We start from the raw sequence: 11,240 nt of genomic DNA, 5'->3' as shown, positions 1-11,240 counted from the left end.
AATGGCCAGGGTTGAAAGGGACCTCAAGGATCATGAATCTCCAACCCCCCTGCCACATGCATGGCCACCAACCTCCCCATTTAATACTAGAAAAGGTTGCCCAGGGCCCCATCCAACCTGGCCTTGAACACCTCCAGGGATGGTGCATCCACAACCTCTCTGGGCAGCCTGTTCCAGCACCTCACCATTCTCATAGTAAAGAACTTTCCCCTGACATCCAACCTAAATCTTCCCTCCCTCAACTTAAAACCATTTCCCCTTGTCCTGCAGTTGTCAACCCTTTCAAAGAGTTGATTCCCCTCCTGTTTGTAGGCTCCCTTTAGGTACTGGAAGGCTGCAATGAGGTCATCCCGCAGCCTTCTTGTCTCCAGGCTGAACAAGCCCAGCTCTGTCAGCCTGTCTTCGTAGTTCATCAGATTCCTGATGAACTCTTTGGTGTTCTCCCTTCTCTCTAATTGTGTTGCTGAGAGCTGGGAGCTGTATGTATCCATGCACTTACTAGCACAGTATTTATTGCTTCTAACTGTGCACAGATCTGTAACAGGATGATCTGAGATGTGCACCTGTCCTGTAACAAATTACAACAATGGTATTTTTACCCCAGAACCACTGCAAGATGTTTTTGTGTGCCACGGGACACTCAGGGGTCATGATTCAAGCACATCAAGTATGAGATCAAATAAAGCAGCATCGCTCCCTTAGCTTTGTGTGCAGATTGTATCAGAGGGGCAGGTAAGCTATAATCAAGCACTATGTACAAGCTAACTGCTATTTATTTAACTCTTGGTTTTTGATGAGAAAAGAAAATGTTCTTCCTTTGGCAATTGGGGGGAACCCAATCAAATAACCATCCCATTTGTGGAGACAAGCTGTCTACAAAGATAGGTTTTTCTGCAGAACACCTTAACAAAGGATGATATAAAAATTGTCACATCTAATTTGAGGCCTCAGGTGCAACTCTGAAACAAAGGACAAGTTTCTAAGTTGTGATGGATGGTACCAATCTCTGTGTGTGACGCAGGCTGTTCCTATGGTTTCACACACAACACGCAGCACAGAGCATATTCTGGGCTGTGTGATGGCGTGGGGGCAGGTGTGTCCCTCCAGGATCCAGTCCAGTATTGTTTGTTTGCAGTGCTCTATTGCGGGGCTCGTCTATTACGATATTGCTGACTGCTGCCCCAGTTCTCCAAAGATTCTTGTCAGAGACGTGTCAGGACTTGGCACACAATTTTTCATTTGTTTTGATAAATACTGCCTCTACCTCACTTTGTGCACTGTTCTTACCAGCGGAGGACGTCTGGCTCTGGCGGAGGAATGCCTGACAGTGACAGAAAGCAGTGTTTGTATCTGTGCCCATATGCATGGACATACACAAGAAATCTTATTTTACAGGAGCAAACAGGCTTTTAATTTTTTAATTTTTTTTTTTTTCCTACATTAGAGCATGCTGCAGAATCTTCTGTTTGCCCGCACCTTCTTCTGGCTCAAAGCATCTGGATTTCTCCTTGATTTCTGCGCAGCAGGATTTGTTCAAGCTAGGTACAACATTGCAGGCTGTTCAGATATTGGAAAGACAGTCAGAGTTATGGGCAGTATTTGAAACAAGGCTATTAAAATTGATTGTTTCATAGGTTCTGCAGCTGATCAACTGTTATAGTCCTGCAGGAACAGAAGTGAAAACAGTTGGATAAACATATCAAAACAGGCCATTATTTTTAACTTGTGGATAAAACACTGTAGAGAAATAGCTCCTATTCCACATGTCTGTAACAGAATAGACTAAATTCAAGGATGGTTCATTTCTCTGGAATGTTTTGGGGTTTTTCAACAGGATTGACTGATGATAAATGAAAATGGATAATCAGCTCTGGCATGCAGAGGTGGCTCATCAGCTTGGTTTCTGTGACAGTTAAAACCAGATACGAGGTGACTCAAATCGTAGCAGGCAATGCAACTGGCCTACCTATCTAAATTAAATATATGCGGTGAGGTTTTTAGTGTTTGAACTTGTACCTTTTGGCACTGCTCAGTCAATCAAAATGCATGATTAGCCAAAAAAGAGCATCAGGGCTGCATCTCACAGGAATGTCAAAGAGCATACACTGTCTGCCACATATCCAAGGGCGCTAGGCTGATCTCGTTGCTACCCAGGCATTTAAATCAGGGCAGGTTTATTACACTTCAGCAAAGGCCCAGAAGACCAGCGCTGAAGCCAGACTTCCTACAGAGAATGTAATGTTTTGCCATCTGACAGGCTCAGCTCAGCACCCCCTGTGTCTGCTCAGAGGTGTCTTGGTGTCAGCAGGAGGCGAAGGGAGGGAAGCAGCACAGGATGCAGCAAAAATGTAATTCCTTCTGTCCACATCTGTTCCTTTGCACTTCTTTCAGCCTTACTAGGTCACCCAGCACTTTCTTTAACAGATCGCGTTTCCCTGTGGTATCCAGTTGTGGAACTCCCCAAGAAATGTCATTCTCCAATTCAGAATTTAAGGATCACACACTCACACACAAGATATTGCAGAAAAAACAGACAGTGGAAACCAGGCTGGATGTGCTAAAATAATAGATAAGGTGTCTGTGCTGTTCCAAAAACAAGAACCCAGCTGCCTGGGCTGATAATGAAGGACAAGATTGCATGTTTATGTATGCACGTAGGCCATTTTGAAATCATTTTCTCTAGTGCTTTGTTCCTTCCCCTAATAAGCCAACTTGTTTATCACTATAGCAACCAGCTCCAAATTCCTGGAAAGAAGAGCTGCAAATGCCCATTTGGACCTCTGTGGCTACAAGCAGTGGGTACAAGGGAGGTGTCCTGCTGCCTACTCGGGCTCAGACCGGCCTCCCAAGGACAGAGCAGGGAGGCAGCAGTGACAGAGTGTGGCACACTGTGCAGAGTGAGCGTGGCTCTGCAGGGCATGCTGGAAGCCATCACAATAATGAGCATTGTTTTACTTGGCAATAAGTGCGTAAGGCAAAATAAGTTTGAAACAAAGAGCTGAATCCTCAGCTCTGAAAAGGTTCAGATATCTGCACCACGATATTCTGTGGTGAAGGCTGGAACAGGTGGGGAATGAACACGCAAAGATCTTGCTGAAGGGAAGTCCTCTGGATGTGGGGTGTGGATGGAAATCAATGCTCTCACCGCACATCTACCACCAAACACCTCTGAAACCCAGGCCAGAGCGTGGCTTGCTGATGCTGAGACACATCTCATCACAGGAGGTGTTCAAGGCCAGGTTGAGTGGGCCCCTGGGCAGCCTGATCTAGTGGGTGGCAACCCTGCCCACAGTGACAGTTGGAACTAGATGGCCTTCCAACCCAAGCCAGTCTGTGATTCTGTGATTCTACTGTAATTCTATGATTTTATGATGTCTCACAGGTACGTTATTTGCTCAAGTAGCAAAGATCTATGGGGTAGGGACAAAAATGTGATAATCTGCAGGGGTAATATAATTACAGAGAAGTAGAAGTGTGCGTTTGCTTCTCAGCCTAGGAATTGCATACAAAAAAACTACTATGTTACAAGAATATTTGTAAATTTAAGCATTCATAGATAGGAAATGCTGGAATTAAGACTGCCTCTGGAAACTTAAGCTGGACTTCGATTCAGCTCTTACACTTTTAATCTTCTGTTACATCTTTGTTTTCAGACAGTAGGAAGAGGATCATCTTTATGCCTTACAGCTACCCCTCCCTGGTATCTGTATAACTGACTTCAGAAGTCACTGATCTCCCCCTGAGTCCTGGCTCCCAGTCAGTTTGCTTATATTTTGAGCAGGACCCGAGTATGAAAAAAATGAGAGTTAAAAGCTGTATGTGAAAAGCCTACTTGACCCTTGGTCTTGACACTAGCAGGGTTGAACATTTCATTCTGTGTTTTGTTTGTAATGTAATGTTATATTAATGAGGTAATGTTGCTGTAGCACCGGTGTCCTAACAGATGAGAGGCAAGCCTGTAAGAAGTACTATTTTCGATTCAGTGATACAGTATAGCACAAAGCAATACCCAAGCAAATAAATGTTTAAGGCATACCACCTTTTCGTCAATAAAATTCCCTCAAAGGAGGAAAAGCTCCAGGTTACTACAGTCATTGTTCATAAAGAAAATATTTTCTTTCTTCATGTTGTGATTTTTTTCACAAGCCTCACTTTGATGATTTTTTTTCCTTGAGAAATCAAAGGGTCTGTTGTAATTTTTCTTGAAATCAGAAGGGAACTTCCCACACCTCTGTGTTTCAGTGTTGGGACTTAGGCAAGACCTTGTTGACACAGTAAATTGTTTTAGTTTAACTGGATGTGAACTTAAACCAGGACAGCTAAATGCAAGTAAATTTCTCTCCAAGCACACTTATTTTAGTGTTAAAGTAGTGGCTTTCTCTCTATCTTGATTTCATTTGGAAAAGGCTTAGGTTAAGATGAAACAAGCCACTCTGAAATTAGAACTCCTGGCAGAAGTCGTGCTGGTGAAGCTGTATGCATTGACTGATTCAGAAAGAAAGGTTGCTTAGCCCCACCTGATGACTAATTGATCCCACTGTGAATTTACTGTCCTCCATCTCACAGGCCCCAAACTTTCAACTGAGCTGGCAACACACAGAGACAGCTAGTAATCACCCTGGAAACATGCTATTGTATGTTGAGGCTTGCAAGCTGCCTTACAAGACAGCTGGGTTATACCTTGTCCTGCAAATCAGAAGATAGCAAAGTTTCTTGGTCTTGGCTGGAGACTTGGTTTGATTATGTATCTACTTTTGGGTTGCCTCTTGCCATATGAAGGTAACTGACTGAATCTGTCTGTTTTGTATAAAGATATATTCTGAAAGCTGGTAAACTCTGAGGTGATGAGTGTTTCATGGTGCTGCAGGTCTGTTGGGTTTTCACAGAATCATAGAATGGTTGGGTTGGAAGGGACCTTTAAGATCGTCCAGTTCCTACCCCCCACTATAGGCAGGGACACCTTCCACCAGACCAGGTTACTCAAAGCCCCACCCAGCCTGGTCTTGAATGCCTCCAGGGAGGGGGTATCCACGACCTCTCTGGGATGGAGAACTGGCAGATCACTTCAAAGTCTTAGAGCATATGTCCACCTCAAATCTTTAGGGAGTTTGTGGAGCTCATTGGCCAAGCTGAGGATATTTCATTACTGTATGCTACTATATGTGTTGTGTACAGCAGTTGTATAAGAATTTTAGGAGACATTAAGAAGGCAACAGGAGAAGGCATATACAAAGGTGTAGTCTCTGTTCAATAACCTTACAGTCTCAGAACAGCTGAGAATTCATCATAGCTAGGGGAAAGCAGGCACCTTTTACCTTCTCCTCAAGATAGGTTTGCCCATACAGATCCAACTCTAAAAGGAAAAAGGAAATTGCTGAATCCCATTTCTGTGTCTGTGAATGGTGGTACCTGCAAAGCAGTGAAGATGGCATCTTAACTATGGGTAAGAGAGGCAGTGGAAAAAGGATCACACTACATCAACTCTAAGCAGAAATTAACACACAGGAGTGTTGCTTGAAACCCTGTCCCTTTTTCTTCCAAATAGATTAGACCGGAGAGAGGGACAGCTGGGCTCAACCAGCACCCAGTTGGCCTGCATGCCTCATCAATATGTCTGTGGATTACTGCTGCCTTTCCATCTGTTCATGGTGTCTCCTCCCACAATGAAAATCTCATTAAACCCTAGTTATGGTCATGATACCATAAATATACATTTTAAATAGTACCCTTGTGCTTAGCTTGCAAACTCAATGCACAATTAGTTGAGCTCAAAGACACTGGTATTTTAACACTTCCACTGAGGCAGAAAGCTAATATATTCCTCTCCCTCTTTGCTCACCTTCCCAGTATTTCTTCCCTGTGTTGTTCCTACAGGATGTCCCTGGAGTCTTCCTGCGCGTCAAGCACCATACTTTGCTCTGTGCTCAAAACCATATGGCCAACAACAACAACAACAACTACAAAAAGAGCTTGCAACTGGAATTTCAATGTGGTACAAACAGATTTTAAAAATCAAGGTAAGTTCTGGGAAGAAACAAATTGTAGAAATGCCAGGCACAAAAGGTCATATAATCCAACCACTGATCTCAAGCCAGGAGACATTTGTCTGAACATCCAGTGATGATATTTCAACCATCTGATGTTGTACCTAGCTGTCCCAATGGTAAGAAAGTTCTAGTATGTAACACAACCTCTATTGTTCCCATGCATTTCCAGATTAATGTCTCAGTGCCAGCAGAGAATATCTGATCCCTTTCCTGTTTATAGCAACATCTTATACAGCTAGCACTGACAACTCCCATTCATCGCCACTTTTCTACAAAAAAAAGCATTATTACTAGAAATTCTTCTTTGAATTCATAATAAGTAAAAGTCTTTTCTTACATCCATATATTTCTTAAAATGTGGACTTCAATACAAGAAATATTACACCAATAAAGATTTTAGTAGGACGATATTTACCACCCATGTCTTCTGTATGGCACTTTGAATGGTTAGATTCAGTTCATTATAGGTCTTCTCCTATGATATTATTCCCAGCCAGGTATTCCTCACTTAATCCTATTCTCTCAGTACTCCAGATGATAACATGATTGTCCTTCTTGGGATTGTTCTTCTTAAGATTTTCCCCATTCTCTGTCAAATCACTCCAGTGATTTCTGAGATTTTGTCACTGGTTGTGATAATTTGAGTTATTCCAGCTCATCCAAATGTTCCTCAACAGATTCTTTTTCTATTCTGTCTGTTTCCTTTGTTACTCATTTTATATTCTATTAGGCAATGGATCATCATTCATCTTTTTAGGAAAGGTTAAGCCACGATTAAAAACATTGCATCTTTCAGACTTTCTCAAGACATTATATTTGGTAGTCTGTCCTTAACGTTCATGTAAGTTTGATGGAACTACAAAGCTTTCTCATTATGTGAAAACAATGAACAACAAGTCACCATCCGTATGTTCCTCAGTATGGTCTGATTTTGAAAATTTGCAGTAAACTGACTGTCATTTCATCTGATTGATGAAATGAACTGCTCCACGGGACCATTGCTGAAGGTGTGGTGGAAACAAAATGCTCTTTTTTTTCTTGAATGGCCGGGATAAAATACAGCAATAGTGACATTCTCCTTAGGCAGCAGGGAGGATCACGCACCCACTTCTCTGGCATCTTGATTTACCTCACTGCCTGCAGTCAGTGCATCTGTGCAACACAAGGTGGGAATAAGATTTCGGGCAGAATGCAAGAATGCTCACTGGGTAAAGCTGCAGACCGAGGCTGGGAGATGTATTGCAACGATCCATCTCCACAGCATCCTGGTTGTAAGGTAGAAGTAAACCACTGCATAGATCCCCTAAAATGAACTGCTGAGGGCCCGTGATTGGTTGGTGGTACAGATCCTGGCTCTCCAAGGAACTGGGGACAGGTCTAGGCAGCTATGAAAAAGCACAAAGGTCAGCTACATTTCGAAGAGGCTCAGGCTGTGTCATTAGAAAGATAGGATAACCCCCACTGCCTTACAAGGCAAAGGATGAGGATACGCTATTATTCCCAGGAGTTACTTTTCAAGGACAATTTACCCTGAGGCACTGCTGTTTTGTTAATAAGGATGTGGCCAAGCTAAGCAATTTTCTCTAAGTCATTGTGTGCATTTCTTTCTCAAACCATGTCCATGGCAAATTATGTATAATTGGGCTGTAAGGCTCTCTGTGTCCTGCTTAATCTGCTGTTTACTGATATGCTCTTTATCAACACTGACAATTTTTTTCTTGATGATTTTGTCACCTCTAACAGAATGTAAACAGTGATTATGTAAATAGCTTACATTGCTATTCATCATGTTCAAACACTTCGATTCCTTATCAGTTTAAGGGTTAGAGCCGGGTAAAGAAATGTGGTAGCATTTGCTGCAATTTAATAATCAGGACTGTATGAAAGCATCATCGTGCTCTAGGGATGGTCCCTGCTCTGCTGAGGCTTGAAGGCAGGAATTCAGCTTCAGATGGTTCTTGTAGCACAGTATCAGCCAGATCAGTCCATTCCTCCAGAGAATGAGGCTATATAAGGCATTGGTATTCCAGGGGATTTTTCTGATGAGCACAAGTTAACAGGTCCCAAGCAAAAATGTGCCTTAAACCAACCCTATTTGTCAGTGTAATGATATGGCTTTCACAGATGTGAAGTCCCGAAGCATTAAAATTGGGTCTTTCCACAGAAGATTGCCTGCCCTGCAGCTTGAAATTCAGTACATGTCACTGAGATACCCTATGCAGAATCTTTCATTTTTCTCTTCCTGGCAGGTGGAACTTAAGGATTCAGGTTTATAGTATTGTTTTAAAGAGTATTATTCTTTCAGAAATCCTTGACCAGTTGTTGCATTCGAGAAGAATAAAGCATCTCATTCTTTGTGAGGAGAAAAGGCAAGTAGATGTGTCTGTCACAACCTTCTTTTCAAATTACACTCTGTATAATTCTCAAACAATAAAATTTTACATAGTTTAGCTATTTGCCACAAGTTTTCACTAAAGATGAGATATTGTATAATTCTCAAATGGCATAATTTAACACACTATCTCTTTCAAATCTACCAGGTATAACATAAATAGAAAAACCTCATGAACTTGCTCTGTCAGTAATGGATACTGAAAGTGTATCTTTTTTATCTATTATTTGCTATTCCATTTTTAGTCTTGCTGTTATTCCAGAGAAGAGTGAAAGTATTCTACCATTACTCAGAAACCTCTGCAATGTGATGCTGAAAATGACCTTTAGAGGTTATTTCATCTACTGATTTACACACATTTTGAACTGGTGGATCAGTGCCAAGGTTCAAAATATCTCCCAAACTACATTCTAGCTTTATTGGCAAGTCTTTAAAGGTGAATAACTGAATGATGAATCTGTAGGCAGCTTATGGACCACCAAATTGAAGGTTCATGGTTCCCTCATTGTCCCAGGAGCGCGGCATGAAAATCTTAAATCCAGAGATAGCTGATCAGAAACCTCCTTTTGTTGCAGATTCAGGTATATTCTGCTGATAGCCTTGTACTTCACACAAAGTGTTCCTGGCTCTCCCCTACTCTGGTGACAGTGACACAACTAGAAGGAATGGCACAGAGCTGCATCAGGTGAGGGACAGGTGGGGGTTAGGAAAAGGTTCTTCACCAGATGGTGATAAAGCACTGGATCAGGCTCCCCAGGGCAGCGGGCACAGCCCCATGCTGCCTAAGTTCAAGGAGCTTTTTGACAATGCTTCAGACATAGGATTTGATTTTGTTGTGATCCTATGTGGAGCCAGGGGTAGGACTTGATGATCCTTGTGGGTCCCTTCCAATTCAGTGTGATTTTCCAGGTAATCCTCATACTTGAGCAGACGGTTAGCTCTGAGAAAACAGACTTTGTGTTCCCAACCACCATACACCCATTCTCTCATCCTTCTCCATTCAGGGATACCCACCATATGGAAGATCTTTCCATGAAACTGTAAGCTGGGCAGAGAATGTCAATCTGGCACAGCTCACTCAGGTTATCACTGGCTTCTAGCTGGGTAAATTGTCCAGGCAGTCTTTGGGTGATTGGCAGAAGCAGTAGCTCTGATTTAGTTTATCCCTCTTCTTGAGCCAAATCAAGCAGACTTACAGATTTTTCAGCTGCTCTTATGCTCATGGTAAAGAATGCCAACAGCCTCTGTAGTAATGCCCTGTTGTCCTTTCAATTCTTTCTTCCTTTATATCTAATCTAAATTACCTTTCTTCTCAGCAGCCAAGATTACTTATTTTCCTACTAATTTTGGAGAAAGAGGACATATATTGTGCATGCAAATCTCACATCATCATCCTTGTCTCCATGCTAGAAAAGACAGGCTCAGCTATTTCCAACCATTCAAGCCACATTTCTTACCATCCACATTGCTCACCTCCGAGTAGCATGACTCAGTTACATTTTTCTAAAAACATCCAGCTCCAAGATGGACTCAGTATTCAGGATGAGGTCAGTAATGCCAGGCTGAGTAAAATAACTGCTTCCTATGTTTTATACCCGTTAATGTGTCCCGCAAGGGCACTTGAATATTTTGCAACAGCACTGCATTTTCTACTTTCAGTTGCACTCCACTGTAACCATCTGGATGCTTGTCTCCAGCAGGGGAAAGGCAAACACATCAGGACAAGTTTTTACAGGGCCCCACCACTCGTGTCCTCTCAGTTAAGGAACCCACTGAATGATAAGCCCAAACACTGCATATTAATTGGTTGGACATTACCTTTTTTCAGTTTATTTTCCTTCAGCTTACTTATGAAAACATCACTTGAGATTGTTATAAGCTGTGGTTTGGTCAATATAAATGCTTTCTTGCTAGATGTAAAGGATGCCATCCAGAAAGAGTTGGACTGGCTTGAGAGGTGCACCCATACTAACCTCATGAAGTTCAACAAAGCCAAGTGCAAGATCCTGCACCTAGACTGGGGCAATTCCAAATACAAACACAGGCTGGGTGGAGAATGGCTTGAGAGCAGCTCTCCTATAACTGAAGGGGGCCTACAGGAAAGTTGGGGAGGGACTTCTTATAAGGGCATGTAGTGACAGGAGAAGGGGAAGTGGCTATGAACTGGAAGAGGGCAGATTTAGACTAGACATGAGGAAGACATTTTTCACTGTGAGAGTGGTGAGACACTGGTACAGGTTGCTCAGAGAGTTGTGGGTGACCTCCTTGGATCTGGATGGGGCTTTGAGCAACCTGCTCTAGTCAGAGGTGTCCTTGCTCACAGCAAGGGATTTGGAACTAGATGATCTCTAGGGTCCCTTCCAACTCAAACTATTCTATGATTACTCTAATTTTTGCTAGTTTTTTAACCATGGTAAAGAGTTTTGTTTAGAACAGCATCAAGCAATATGATCTTAACAGAATATTTTGTCTGTTCTGCTGTTTATGAAATAACCCTGGTGATAGTATTTCCAGGTACCAAAGAAGAACTCATCCATCTTTTATGTCCCACAGGTTTCTTCCTAATCTTACTCTTAAAATAGATTTTATATGCATTTTTCCAAGTCCTTTGGGATTCCCCATCCACATGCAATTTTCAGAAATAATCATTAACTACTCAGAAGGTGTTCATGTTCAGATTTACTCATGGATAAACTTCCTCAAAGCCAGCTGACATGAATACCACTAGCCTGTCTAGATAGTCTGTCTTCTGTTCCTGTGCTTTTTTTGAAATTAATTATATGGTCAAAACCAACTTTTTT

Source organism: Meleagris gallopavo, chromosome 2 (genome assembly GCF_000146605.3).
Source record: "Meleagris gallopavo isolate NT-WF06-2002-E0010 breed Aviagen turkey brand Nicholas breeding stock chromosome 2, Turkey_5.1, whole genome shotgun sequence".
Classification (NCBI taxonomy): Eukaryota; Metazoa; Chordata; class Aves; order Galliformes; family Phasianidae; genus Meleagris; species Meleagris gallopavo.
Note: the sequence above shows the minus strand (reverse complement) of the source record.